General features: G+C 35.4%; 1 protein-coding gene across 6 annotated transcripts in view; it reads left to right on the forward strand.

Moving 5' to 3' along the window:
• DENND4A (DENN domain containing 4A) overlaps positions 1 to 14906 on the forward strand; it is a 163261-nt gene that overhangs the window by 49233 nt on the left and 99122 nt on the right. For all 6 annotated transcript variants that reach the window (XM_064570277.1, XM_064570276.1, XM_064570280.1 and 3 more), the window contains one exon: positions 10905 to 10983. The gene's annotated coding sequence lies outside the window, so the exon portion shown is untranslated. The remainder of the gene's footprint in view (positions 1 to 10904; positions 10984 to 14906) is intronic.

Consider the following 14906-nt stretch of genomic DNA (forward strand, 5'->3'; position numbering starts at 1 on the left):
GGAACGCAAGCAGGGGGAGTGGGAGAGGGAGAAGGAGGCTTCCCGCTTAGTAGGGAGCCCGATGTGGGACTCGATCCCAGGACCCTGGGATCATGACCTGAGCCGAAGGCAGACGCTTAACGACTGAGCCACCCAGGCGCCCTCCTTATGATTTTCTTAATAACATTTTCTTTTCTTCAGCTTACTTCTCTTCTTCAGTATGCAATACATATAACATACAAAGTATGTGTTAATCGACTATGTTATTGGTAAAGCTTCTGGTCAGCAGTAGGCAAGTAATAGTTAAGTTTTGGGGGGTCAAAAGTTATATGCATGTTTTCAACTGCACCGAGGGCTGATACCCCCACACTGTTCAAGGGTCAACTGTCGTAGCAAAAGATCTGGGATAAGGAGTTTCGGGCCCTGCTCTGCTACTGATGAGCTTTTGGGCAAATCAAATTTACCTTTCTACATTTTAATTTCCTCATCAACAAAATGTTGAGACTGAACCAAAAGACTTCTAAGGTCTTTTTAAAAAAATTCTATTAGTTTTGGGGTACCTGGGTGGCTCAGTCGGTTAAGCATCTGACTCTTGATTTCAGCTCACTCAGGTCATGGTCTTGGGATTGTGAGATCGAGCCCTGCGTTGGGCTCTGCACTTGGCGCAGAGTCTGCTTGAGATTTTTCTCTCTCCCTCTGTCCCTCCCCTCCTTGCTCTTTAAATAAATAAATAAATAAAAATTTAAAAAATGTTATGAGTCTCTAAAGACATACAGTTGTAAATCTAGACCAGAAGATTGATTTTTAAAAAATATTTTCTTGAGATGATTTCACCAGAATTGAATTAGTTGATAAGAGTACAATTAGTTTTGGGGCACCTGGGTGGCTCCGTCAGTTAAGCGTCTGCCTTCGGCTCAGGTCATGGTCCCAGGGTCCTGGGATTGAGCCCTGTATCGGGCTCCCTCCTCAGTGGGAAGGCTGCTTCTCCCTCTCCCACTCCCCCTGCTTGTGTTCCCTCTCTCGCTGTCTCTCTCTCTGTCAAATAAATAAAATCTTAAAAAAAAAAAAAAGTACAGTTAGTTTAAGTACTTGCTGGATTACTTTTCAGAAAAATTATAATGTAGTACCTCAAAGTTTAATTTCTTTAATTATTTGCAAGGCCAGCAATTCTTCCAAGCATTTTAGTATTTGGGCATGAATTGTTTGTTTATAGTCATTGATCATCTAGTAAATCCTACAGATTAAAAAATTATATTAATCATTATTAACTGGAAGAATAACAGAATTCTCAAAGTTGTTTTCAGGTATTCTCAACAATCCTTTTCAGGTGCTTCTTAACAAATAAATGTATTACTTATTATAGTTCGTGGGGAAAAGTGAAAAGGATTTTTAAAAAGGCTTTTAAAATATATTTAAATAGGTGGTAAGATGAAATAAGAAATCAAAATGCTTAGGGTACCTGGGTGGCTCAGTCAGTTGATCACAGGGTCCTGGAATGTAGCCCTGAGTTGGGCTCCATGCTCAGCAGGAAATCTGCTTGAGGATTCTGTCTCTCCCTCTCCTTCTGCCACTCCCCCTGCTATTGCATACGCACTCTCTCTCAAATAAATAAATCTTAAAAAAAATCAAAATGCTCAACATTAATCCAATGACAAAATTGTAAATCTTATCTGTCTACTTTTCAAAAACAGTGATATTTTAAATCAGTGGATCTTATTTTTTATTATATATTTATATAGCTGAATTTGAGATTGCTTGTCTTATGTAATGTATTTTTAATCACCCCAATGAGTACTATTTCTTTTTTTTTAAGTTCTTATTTAATCAGTGAGTGCTATTCCAAATAGCTTGTATATGGCTAAGACATAGAGAAGAAAAACCAGATATTACATACGTGAGAGAAACTTTTGGGAAGATTCCAATGGAAGCAACAATTCATTTCAGATACTAGCTAACAAATGCTTATGATAATTTAAAGAGGAAGTAAGAACTTTGAGATGTGGGAAGTGGTATGCATATGGGAAATTAAGTAAAAAAAGATGGTGCAAGAGACAAAATTTAAAACAAGACTTCTCTTTCACTCTAGACTGGTATGTACCATATATTTGCATTTCATATGCAGTGCTGAATATGAACAGATTTTCATTACAGGATTGGTAGTTGATATTTGTTGTTACCATTAATTTATATGGAATCTAATTTCACTATAGGAGTGGTAAATTTCATAGGTTCCTTATGTTTAAAGAATATAAATAGCATTAAAAATTCTCCAGATACCAGGGTGCCTGGGTGGCTCAGTCAGTTAGGCGTCTGCCTTCTGCTCAGGTCATGATCCTGGAGTCCCAGGATCAAGCCCCATGTCAGGCTCCCTGCTCAGCAGGGAGTCTGCTTCTCCCCCTGCTCCTTCTCTCTCTCTCTCTCGCTCACTCTCTCTCAAATAAATACATAAAATCTTTAAAAAAAAATTCTCCAGATACTATTTGCTCATTCCCTCCACTTCTTTTCTAAGGTTTTATTTTTAAGTAATCTCTACACCCAGCATGGGGCTCGAACTTACAACCCCGAAACCAAAAGTCATGCTCCACTGACTGAGCCAGCCAAACTTCCCTCCTCATCTCTCTTAACCATTTCCTACTTTTCTCCCTCCATTTCTGCACTTTTTAACTTTTATTCCTTTTATGCCTTTCCCCCCTCATCTTTTTTATTCCTTTTCTTGCCATATCTCTTTGTTTATCTTTCTTCCTTTTCTGTTTTACTCTTTTCTCTTATTTTGGTCATCTGTTCTTTTTATTACCTGCTAATTGCCTCATACTCATCAACTAGTTTAACTTCTCCCACTTACCTATTAACTTTTTTTGTTCATCAAAGCCTATGTTCACTAGCTAACACTTAGATCTCCCCAGGGAATTGCTTTCTTCTCTTCCATTCTTGAAGTATGGTGTAGTAGAACTCCAAGTTAAAAGCCATGAGAGGTGAGTCATAAACTGATGTATTTGGTCTTGGACAAGCTGTTTGAACTTTTATGTCTCAATTTATTCAATTATAAAAAGAAGAATTGAAACTAAATCTCCAAGGACCTTTCCTGGCTCCAAAATCCTGTGATTCTGTGGTGTCTTAACTTTTCCATTTTTTTCCTAGTGTGCTGACCTCATTAATCTAAAAAATATTTACAAACCTATCATGTGTTTGTAACTGCTATAATTTATATGAGGGAGTCAAAAGAAATAAAGGACAGGGTTCCTGACTTTGAATTGTTTATAGTCTGTCTGGAGAGGAGGTATCTGTACGTTAATACTCAATAATTTCCAGTCTGTTCCTCTTCTTTCCAGACTAGATCCATATTCCCAAGGGAATACCAGCTACTTTAGTTCCAACCTAATTTCTGGATGAGGGGTGGAGTTGCCCCTGAACAGTAAAAGACTCCTTTTTATGTTCTTATATATCTAGGAATTCCTGTTATAGTTGTCCTGTAGCACTATTTTACATTGTCCACTTGATTCTAGTCTAGAATTTATCCATGATAGACAAATTTATCTTGGAAGTAAGATTAGTCTTCATTGTGCTTTAGTAGATGACCACTCTGTCCTTCTTATACTTTTTTGTGCATTCATATGTCTGTGCATTTATATGTTTGTATAATTATATTCAAATATAATGTTCCAGATGGCTAAGTAAATGTGACCAACAAGTCTTTTCATGCCATATACATTTACACTTTTTCCTTTGGTTTGTTTCTGCACCTACTTTGTATGGGGGTATTGCTTTTGGAGACATTATCTTTTCCTTTCTCAGGCTATATGCACTCTCTGGTAAAAACATACCACTCCATAGGGATTTAGGGACAGTGGTTGGGGGGAGCAGGAGGGAAGTGGGCATATTTATTAAAGGTCAACTTAGGAATCCTTGTGATAGAATTGTTCTGTATCTTGACCTTGGTGATGAATACATGAAGCTGCGTATGTGATAAAAATGCATAGAACTAAATATACCCACATGCACACAAACACACACACATGAATACAAGTCAAACTGGGGAAATCAAAACAAGATAGGTGAATTCATCAATGCAGTATTCTGACTGTGATATTGTATTATAGTTTTGTAAGATGTTGTCATTGGGGGAAACTGGGTAAAAGGTGTGCCAGATCTTTATTATTTCTTTCAACTGAATGTGAATCTATAATTATCTGAAAATAAAAGGTTTGACTAAAAATAATAGCAATTTATAGGAGTCTGTGCTGAAAGATAATATATGTAGTTGCAGGAAGTACATTGACATACCACACTGGGCATGAATTCTGTAAAGTTGCAGGATACAAAATCAGTATAACAAATCTGTTGTGTTTCCATACACTAATAATGAACTATCAGAGAAATTAAGAAAACAAATCCATTTACAATTACATTGAAAAGAATAAAATATCTAGGAATAAATTTAACCAAGGAGGTGAAAGACCTGTACCCTAAAAACTGTAAGACAATGATCAAAGAAATTGAAGAAGACACAAATAAATGGAAAGATATTCCATGGATTGAAAGAATTAATATTGTTAAAATGTCCATAGTGCCCAAGTCTTATTCTTCAAATAAGATTTCTGCCTCTTTCTCTCTCTCTTCTTCTGAGAGTCCTATAATGCGAATGGTAGTTCATTTGATGTCCCATAAGTCCCATTGTCTCTTTGCTATCTTCTAGCAATAAGATTTTAGAAATATTTGAAAAATATATACGCCAAATATATATGCCACTCTATATTTACTGACTGAAATTTTTCAGCGAGTCTGGAGTGATGTCTTAGTTTTGGAAACACATATATCCATCCTGACCATTTTTAGCAGTTCAAAACATAAAATGAGCCATCTACTGATTCCATGCAATTTCTATTAAAGTTCCAATGGCATTTTTCATAGAAATAGAACAATCCTCTAAAATTTGTGTGGAACTGCAAAAGATTCTGAGTAGCCAAAGCAATCTTGAGAAAGAAGAACAAAGCTGGAGGAATCCCACTTCCTGATTTCAAACTATATTACAAAGGTAGAGTAATCAAAACGGTATGATATTGGCATAAAAACAGACCCATAGATCAATAGAACAGAATAGAGAGCCCAGAAATAAACCTTTGCTTACATAGCTAATTAATCAATGGCAAAGGAGGTAAGACTATACAGTGGGGATGGACAATCTCTTTAATAAATGGTGATGGGCAAGCTGGACAGCCACATGTAAAAGAATGAAACTGGATCACTATCTTTCACCATACACAAAAATTAACCCAAAATAGATTAAAGACTCAAGCATAAGACCTGAAACCATAAAACTTCTTGAAGAAAACTTAGTAACCTCCTAGACATTGGTCTTGGTGATGATTTTTTGGAATTTGACACCAGAAATGAAGGCAACAAGAGCAAAAATAAACAAGTTGGGACTACATCAAACTAAAAAGCTATGCAGAGCAAAGGAAACCATTAACAAAATGAAAGGGCAACCTATCAAATGGGAGGAAATATTTGTAAATTATATATCTGACAAGGGGTTAATATCCAAAATACATATAGGATTTGTATAACTCAGTAACAAAAAAAACAAGCAATCCAGTGAAAAAATGGGCAGAGGATCTGAATAGACATTTTTTTCCAAAGAAGACATACAAATGGCAAACAGGTACATGAAGAGATACTCAACATTGCTAAATCATCAGGGAAATGCAAATCAAAAACACAATGAGATCACCTCACACCTGTTAGAAGTGCTGTTATCAAATAACAATAAATAATATGTGTTGGCAATTATGTGGAGAAAAGGGAACCCTCCTTATGCACTATTGATGGGAATGTAAATTGGCACAGCTAATGTGGAAAACTGTGGAATTTCCCCCCAAAATTAAAAATAGAACTACCATACATTCTAGCAATTCCACTTCTGAGTGTTTATCCACAGAAAATAAAACCACCAGTTCAAAAAGATATATGCACCCACCCCTGTGTTCATTACAGCATTGTTTACAGTAGCCAAGATATGGAAGCAACCTAACTAATCCATCAATAGATGAATGGATAAAGAAGATGCGGTATGTGTGTGTACACATATATACAGTGGAATATTACTCACCCATAAAAAGAATGAAATCTTCCCATTTGTGACAACATGGATGGACCTTGAGGGCATCTAAGTTAAAGAAGTCAGAGAAAAATATCATATGATTTCACTTATGTAGAATTAAAGTACAAAACAAAACAGAATTTTCTAGTTTTCCTAATTTCATTAATTTCTGGTTTCATACCATTGTGGTTGGAAAAGATGCTTGATATAATTTTAATCCTCTTAAATTTATTAATTTGTAGCCTAGCCTATGATCTATCTTGGAAAATGTTGGATGTGCACTTGAGAAGAATGTGTATTCTGGGGCGCCTGGGTGGCTCAGTCAGCTAAGCATCTGACTCTTGATTTCGGCTCAGTCCTTTATCCCCATAATCCCCGCATCAGGCTCTGCACTCAGCAAGGAGTCTGCTTGTTCCTCTACTCTTCCCCCTATTCATGCTCGCTCTCTCTCTCTCAAATAAATAAATAAAATCTTTAAAATAATGTTATATCCTCTTGTTGGATTGACCCTTTTATCATTATGTAACACCCTTCTTTGTCTCCCATTATAGTCTTTGTTTTGAAGTCTGTTTTGTCTAGTATAGATGTAGCTATTCCAGCTTTCTTTGGTTTCCATTTTCATGGAATATCTTTTTCCCTCTCTTCACCTTTTTTTTCCATCCCTTCACTTTCTTTTTTTTTTTTTTTTAAGTTTTTATTTATTCCAGAGAGGGAGCGGAGGGTGGGGGAAGAGCAGAGGGAGAGGAACAGGCAGGCTCTGTGCTTGGGGCTTGATCTCAGGACCCTGAGATCATAACCTGAGCCTAAGCCAAGAGTCAGACTCTCAACTGACTGAGCCACCCAGGTGCCCCGATCCCTTCGCTTTCAATTTGTATGTGCCCTTACATCTAAAATGTGTCTCTTGTAGGCGGCATATAGATGGGTCTTTGTTTAATCCATTTAGCTACTCTGTTTTGATTGGAAAATTTAGTCCATTTACATTTAAAATAATTATTGATGGGTATGTGCTTACTGACATTTTGTTGTTTTCTGTTTTTGTAGTTTCTCTCTTTTCCTTCTTTGCTCTCTTCTTTTGTGGTTTGATGACTTTTTAAAGAGATTTATTTATTTGAGAGGAAGAGAGACAGTGCCTGAGTGGGAGTTGGGGGTGGGGAGGAAGGGGCAGAGGGAGGAGAGGGAATCTCAAGCAGACTCCCCAATGAGTGAGGAGCCTGACACAGGACTCGATCTCACGATCCTGAGATCATGCCCTGAGCCAAAAGCAAGAGTCGGGTGCTTAACCAACTGAGCCACCTGAGTGCCTCTGATGCCCTTCTTTAGTGGATGGTTATATTCCTTTCTCCATATCTTTTGTGTATTTACTATAGGTTTTTGCTTTGTGGTTACCATGAGGCTTACATATAACAGCCTGTATCTCTAGCAGTCTATTTTAAGTCGATAACAACTTAAGTTTGATCCCATTCTAAAGCTCAATATTTATACTCTCCTTCTCCACATTTTATGTTTTTGATGTCACATTTCACATCTTTTTATTTTGTGTATCCTTTAACTAATATCTTAATCGTAATTATTTTTACTACTTTTGTCTTTTAACCTTCATATTAGCTTTATAAGTAATTAATCTACTACCTTTGCTATATATTTAATTTCCCAGTGAGACTTATTCTTTCATATGTGTTTTTGTTACTAATGAAAGAAGTTCCCTTAACTTTTCTTGTAAGGCCAGTTTAGTGGTGATAAACTCCTTTAGCTTTTTCTTGTCTGGAAAACTTTGTCTGTCTTTGAATTCTGAATGATAATTTTTCTGGGTAGAGTATCCTTGGTTGTAAGTATTTTTCTTTCAGCACTTTGAATATCATGCCACTCCCTTCTGGCCTGCAAAATTGGTGCTGAGAAATCCACTGATAGTCTAATGGGGGATTCCTTTGTACATAACAAGCTGTTTTCCTCTTGCTTTTAATATGTTGTCCTTGGATTTAACTTTTCACATTTTAATTATAATGTGTCTTGATGTGGGTTTCTTTGGCTTTCTCTTGTTTGGAGCTGGTTAGGTTTCCTGAATCTGAGTGTTTTTTCCTTCCCCAGATTAGGGAAGTTTTTTGCCATTATTTCTTTAAATAAGATTTCTGCCTCTTTCTCTCTTTCTTCTTCTGACAGTCCTATAATGCAAATGGTAGTTCATTTGATGTCCCATAAGTCCCATTGTCTCTTTGCTATCTTCTAGCAATAAGATTTTAGAAATATTTGAAAAATATATATGCCAAATATATATGCCACTCCATATTTACTGACTGAAATTTTTCAGTGAGTCTGAAGTGGAGTGGTATCTTAGTTTTGGAAACACATATATCCATCCTGACCATTTTTAGCAGTTCAAAGCGTAATAGGGTTGTTGTTCTGTTATTTCTTATTCACTTTCGTCCTTCATTCCATTCTAAGACATTTTATCAAATTTTGACTCAAATAATTTTGGTCCTTACCTCCTTTCTCTTCTACTTCCCACAAACACACCCATATCAAGTATCACCTGCTTAGGTAAATCTGATGTCTGTTGCTATTATTTCCCTCTTATCAGTAGATACTCCATGTTGGTTAGAGCTGTGGTTTCTTCCTCTTGATGTGCTTGTGATTACCGTGTTTCAGTTTGCTTTCCTGCAAATGCTTTTTTTTTTTTTTTAAGATTTTATTTATTTATTTTAGAGACAGAGCACAAGAGAGGGGAGCGGGAGAGGGAGAAGCAGACTCCCTGCTGAGCAGGGAGCCCGATGTAGGACTCGATCCCGGGACTCCAGGATCATGACCTGAGCCGAAGGCAGTTGCTTAACCAACTGAGCCACCCAGGCGCCCTCCTGCAAATGCTTTTGACCCTTACTGAAACTTGTGTGCGTGAGCGTGTGTTCAGTATTATAAAGATAACATAAAATAAGTTAATGTGATACAGTTGGATTGACTATAAGACTTCATCAGTGGCATCATCTTTTCATTTGGTGTTTAAAATTACTCGTAACTACAACTTACTAAACTACTCAATTTTAAGAAAATATGGTGATGGCATATTGAATTCCATAATACAAATTGCTTATCTTGGTCAGAAGACCTGGGTTCCTTAATGATATCCCAACCATGTCTTGTTAAGGAGTTGATATAACTGATGCTATTTAAATGGTATTTTAAAATCTGTAATAATCTAGAGGAGAACACAGGCAGAAACCTCTTTGACCTCAGCCATAACAACTTGTTACTAGACACATCACCACAGACAAGGTAAACAAAAGCAAAAAATGAACTATTGGGACTTCATCAAGATAAAAAGCTTCTGCACAGCAAAGGAAACAATCAACAAAAAAAACTACAAGGCAGCCTACAGAATGGGAGAAGCTATTTGCAAGTGACATATCTGATAAAGGGTTAGTATCCAAAATCTATAAAGAACTGATCAAACTCAACACCCAGAAAACAATCCAGTTAAGAAAGGGCAGAAGACATCAATAGACACTTTTCCAAAGAAGACATACAAATGGCTAACAGACACATGAAAAGGTGCTCAATATCACTCACCATCAGGGAAATACAAATCAAAACAACGATACCATCTCACACCTGTCAGGATGGCTAAAATTAAGAACATAAGAAACAACAGGTGTTGGTGAGGATGCAGAGAAAGGGGAACCCCCCCTTGCACTGTGGTGGGAATGCAAACTGGTGCAGCCACTCTGGAAAACAGTATAGAGGTTCCTCTAAATGTTAAAGATAGAACTACCCTATGATCCAGCTATTGCACTACTAGGTATTTACCCAAAGAATATAAAACTATAGATTCCAAGGGATACATGCACCCTGATGTTTATAGCAACATTATCAATAGTAGCCAAACTATGGGAAGAGCCCAAATGTTCATCAACTGAGAATGGATAAAGAAGATGTGGTATATGTATACAATGGAATATTACTCAGCCATCAAAAAGAATGAAATCTTGCCATTTGCAATGACATGGATGGAGCTAAAGTATATTATGCTAAATGAAATAAGTCAGAGAAAGACAAGTACCACATGATCTCACTCATATGTGGAAATTAAGAAAGAAAATAGATGAACATAGGCGAAAGGGGAAAAGAAAAAAAGAACAGAGAGAAACAAACCATAAAAGACTCTTAACAATAGAGAACAAACTGAGGGTTGATGAAGGGATGTGGGTGGGGTATGGTCCAGATGGGTGATGGGTATTAAGGAAGGCACTTGTTATGATGAGCATTAGGGGGTTGTATGTAAGTGATGAGTCACTAAATTCTACTACAGAATCCAAAATTGTACTGTATGTTAACTACCTAAAATTTAAATTAAAAAAATAATAAAATATGTAATAAAGGGAGAATACTTTCAAGTATTGACTTCTTTGAAACTTGTTATGTAAATGGAAGTTGCTTGAGTCTGTATTTGAATTGTCTTAAATGTGTGTATTTTTCTGTAGGAATGAGATATATCATGCCCCAGAAATAGGCATTTTTTTCGTACTCCTTGCTCCTTTACACATTTGCTCTTTTGTTCCATTATTTATTATTTTATTTTCTCTCTGTCATTGTCCCCATTATCTGCTTGTGTGTGTGTGTGTGTGTGTGTGTGTATAACTATTCTTAACTGAAGGGTGTTTAAGGAAGAGCTGATGTTTGAAAATGACTTACTGGGTCTTAAGCATATGAAAACAATATATGCAATCATTTTCTTTGAAAATTATCATTGTTAACAGAACTTAAGTATCCACAGGCATCTTAGGGGGAAATATTTCATTGGAATTAATTTTAAGTTCAATTTTTATTCTTTCCATTACAGTATTTCTCAAACTCTGAGGCTTGCAGAATTCACAAATTGAGATCTGGCATTATTTTCAGAGAAAGACCTTCAGTAATGCGTAAGTAGTTTTTTTCGTTTTGACTTGTTTTTATTAGTTGTTTTCTGTATTAAACACTGAAAAGTTAATTTACCAATCTCTAAACAGAATTTGGCATATATTCACAACATAATGATTATGAATTACAAGCAACACAATATAGCTTATTGAAAGATGCCTTAAAATATGCCCGGGTCACTATTATTGACCATTAGTAGAGGCAACATCCTCAAGTGTAAAGAATACTGGATTAAAGGACTTGAGTCCTTGCCTTGTCTGCCACTAACTAGCTACATATCCTAAGTGAGCCACCTTCTGTGTTTTGGTTTCTTTGGCTATAAAATGAGGGATTAGACTAGGATTAGTAATAAAATCCTTTCCCCTGGAAATGTCTGTTAGTCCCAGCTTAACTTTTTTTCTTTTTATGATAAATCAAAGGTTAGTAATCATCCAAAAGGGAGCTCTCAAATTACATAGTTTCGTTTTGATTTTTTGTGTTGGTTTTTGCTTGGAAATAAGATACTGAGAGAGGAGGTGGCTGTTCTATTAGTCTATTAGACTAGGAGACAAGTAAGCCGCCCCCACCACCACCGCCCAAGAAATTTGCCCCACGTAGTCCACTAATTTGGGTTAATCAAGCTTGTTTTTAAAAAGTCACATTTGCCTTGGGTGGGTTGAACCTTTTTAAAAGGAGGTCACCCTACTGTTAAGTATAATATACAAATAAGATTTCTTTCCTTTCAAAATTTCCATAGAATGCTGATCCTGAAGGAGTGCCAGTTTTCAAGGAGATGGGAGAAAGGGACAATAAAGTATGGGTCACATCTATGCACGGGGCTTTTGGGGGGAGAATGATAAGGAAACTAGGCAGGTTGAAGGCCAGCACTTGGTATCTGGAAGGGCTTGAGGTGGAATAAAGGTATAGACAGAGATATGGAAAAGTAGAACTAGACAGGAAACTCCTTGAAGGCAGAAGCTATGGCTTTCATCAATATTGTCTATCACCAGCTCCTAGAATAGTGTCAGATCTTAGTAACTATTTATGAAAAATGCATTGGATGAATGAATCACTCAATAAATTTCTAATTTTGCCTAAGATTGTGATGGTTTCGGTTATTGGTTACTAGACTCAAATCATCTAGGTTATTATCTCTGTCTCTTCTACATTCAACAACTCCAGATAGTATTAAGGTAATTGAGGTTCAGAAAATTGATTCTGAATTACAGAAAAAAAGACCATATGCTTGAGGGTTATAAAGTGAACTATTAACTCGTTTAACAAATATTATTTTAAGCACCCACCTACCATACTTTGGGTACTAGCTGGGAATGAAAAAAATGGGTTAGTGGTTATAGTGTATAGTTCTACTTCATGGAATATTATGTAGCCATTAGTAGAATTATGAAGATTATAGCAGTTTAGGAAAATGCTTACTAAATAAATATACAAATATTTATATTCTATCTTGTAATTATGCATGAGGATGAGAAGGATGTTTTCTGTTCTCAAAGAAGACTAGGAAACATTGTTAAATATAAACCAGATTTATTATTGGGAATGGAATGGAATTTGTCTTCCTTTTTATTATTTTGTACAATTCATAAAGATTAAATGAAAATGCAAATAAACTTAAGTTTTAAAACAAATATGATGAATGTGTATTGACCAGAAAGAGGAAATAGTGTTTTGTCAAAGAGGAAGAGAACAAAAACTAAATTTGTAGGGTAGTAGATAGGTTACCTTGGTTGGAAGAAAAATGAAAGATGAAGTTTAGAAAAGATGAGAAATGAGGGTCTCTGGTTTAGTTTTAGTAATGTAAGAAAGGATGGCTAGATTACATTCTTAACTGTGGAATTACTTTTTAAAAAAAGAAAATTTCTTCTAGCCTATTTATTTAAGTGAACTGGAGTGAAGGATAGTCGAATTAGTCCATTGTGTTATTGACCATTTTAACATATCGACCATTTTATCGATTATAAACTTAATATCTTGAGTTTGTGACTATTATCATTCTCTATTCAAAAGACTTTTTATCCTTTTACCATTTCAGTAATAGTTTATAATTTTGCAAAACTTCTATGCTCAGATTTTTTGTTTTTCATGTATCTTTAAAATGTTACCTTTCCACTCTTGTTTTTTCTTGTCCTTAGAGTTAGCCTAGGTAGAAAATGCTTAACTACTTTGACCTAATGGAGTGATAGAAGAAATACATCTGAATTGATTGGGTAGATATTGAAAGGGAGAAAAACAAACCAGCCTCCATTAGTTCGTGAATGGGCAAGAGCTTTCTTATAACGATTTCTTAATTTAGTTCTCATAAACCTTTTAGGACTACAGAGCATATCCTTCTTGTTTTCTGTTCTCAAAGAAAATAGATGTAATTTGAAGTGAAATACTAGCTAAAGAGGTATCTGAAATTTTAAGAAGATGCCTAAAAACATTTTATAAGCTAACTCCTTAAGTTATCTAAATCATATTAAACAAAGAAGAATTAAAAAACAGTGGTTGGTTAGTGATGCAGTATTATCGTTACACCAGCTTGAGTAAAGTTGTGTCAGGGTTTTATATTACTGTGATTATTTACAGAACTGTTGGATTGACTGCTTGTTTTGTATGGCCCCCAGTTTAAATGAAGTCAAAGAAATTTACATCCAAAAAAAAAAAAAAAAGGAAATTTACCTATGTACCTCCTAATTGTTTAGGGGTTTTTGCTCTCATGTACTACACTAAAAGTCCAAGTTTTGTGTGTGACGAGGAATGCTTTCCTCAAATGCTCTTTCCAAGGAATCGTTGGTGGTTCTTGCCAACACAAGGCATTTTCTCTTAATATACATGTAGTATTTTTCGCGAGGATTATAATTTTCACACTCCAGTATAAGTCTCTTGGCTAAATGGAATTGTTAGAAAATACTGTTGTTCTTTTCTATAGTAAAGATTTTCAGTATTTTCTTTGCCTTGTAATTTTTAACAATGTCTCCCCCCTAGCTTCTAAACCTCAAACTTATTTTAAAAACAGTTGAATTAAAATAAAAAGTAGAGGTGCATTTTCAGTATTTTCTGAGTGAATTAAAGGCCATTTAGATATTGCAAGAAGTCACCTGGAATGTTGCCAACTATGTTCTTGGCATTACATATTTGGTCAGCAGTGCCTTAAAACATTTTGTTTATCTTCCTAACCACTCTCCGCCCTGAAATGAGTAAATGGAAAACAACACCAAGGCAAGAGAACTGGAGTGATATGTAATTTATTTTTTTTGTCAATAAATGTAAGAAGATTTTATCACCACTTTAAAATTGATTATTTTCTTCTATGTATTGATGAGGAATAATAATTTGTTCTCCTTTATTAGTTATTTACTGTAGTCAGTTGTGAATGAGATCAAATCATTAAAATCTGTGAATCAGGAAGATGTAACAAAATGAATTTTTCATACAAATTTCTCCCAAATATCTGCTTATTAGTATAATAGCTGTTTATTTCCAACTAGCCGGCTAAGGTAGTAACTTTCAAAAGAATTTATTAAATATATGTATGTTTTCATGATAGTACTGTTCTCATTCTCTTTCCCTTCTTTCTGCATAGCAATACGTACGACTATATAGTATGTGATAGTGACTGTATGCTGTAGTTTAAATAACATGAAGTTAGTGGGGCACTTGATGAGCTCAGTTGGAAGAGTATGCGACTCTTGATCTGGGAGTTGTGAGTTCAAGCCCCACATTGGCTGTAATTATTTAATAATTAGTACTTAAAAAATAAATAAATAAACCTAAATAGCATGAAGTTAGGGTCTAGGAAAAAGGAGAATATTTAAATGACTTTATTATAATGAAAGGAAAGTGTTTTACCAAGGTATTTTTAAGATTTGTATCTATCAAGAGCTTATAGCTTCAAATTCATGCACACGTAGAAGCTTGGTTAACTTTTGATGTAGCAATTCTA

Source organism: Mirounga angustirostris, unplaced genomic scaffold, assembly GCF_029215605.1.
Source record: "Mirounga angustirostris isolate CCGP_5_RB_7025 unplaced genomic scaffold, mMirAng1.0.hap1 SCAF_9, whole genome shotgun sequence".
Taxonomy (NCBI): domain Eukaryota; kingdom Metazoa; phylum Chordata; class Mammalia; order Carnivora; family Phocidae; genus Mirounga; species Mirounga angustirostris.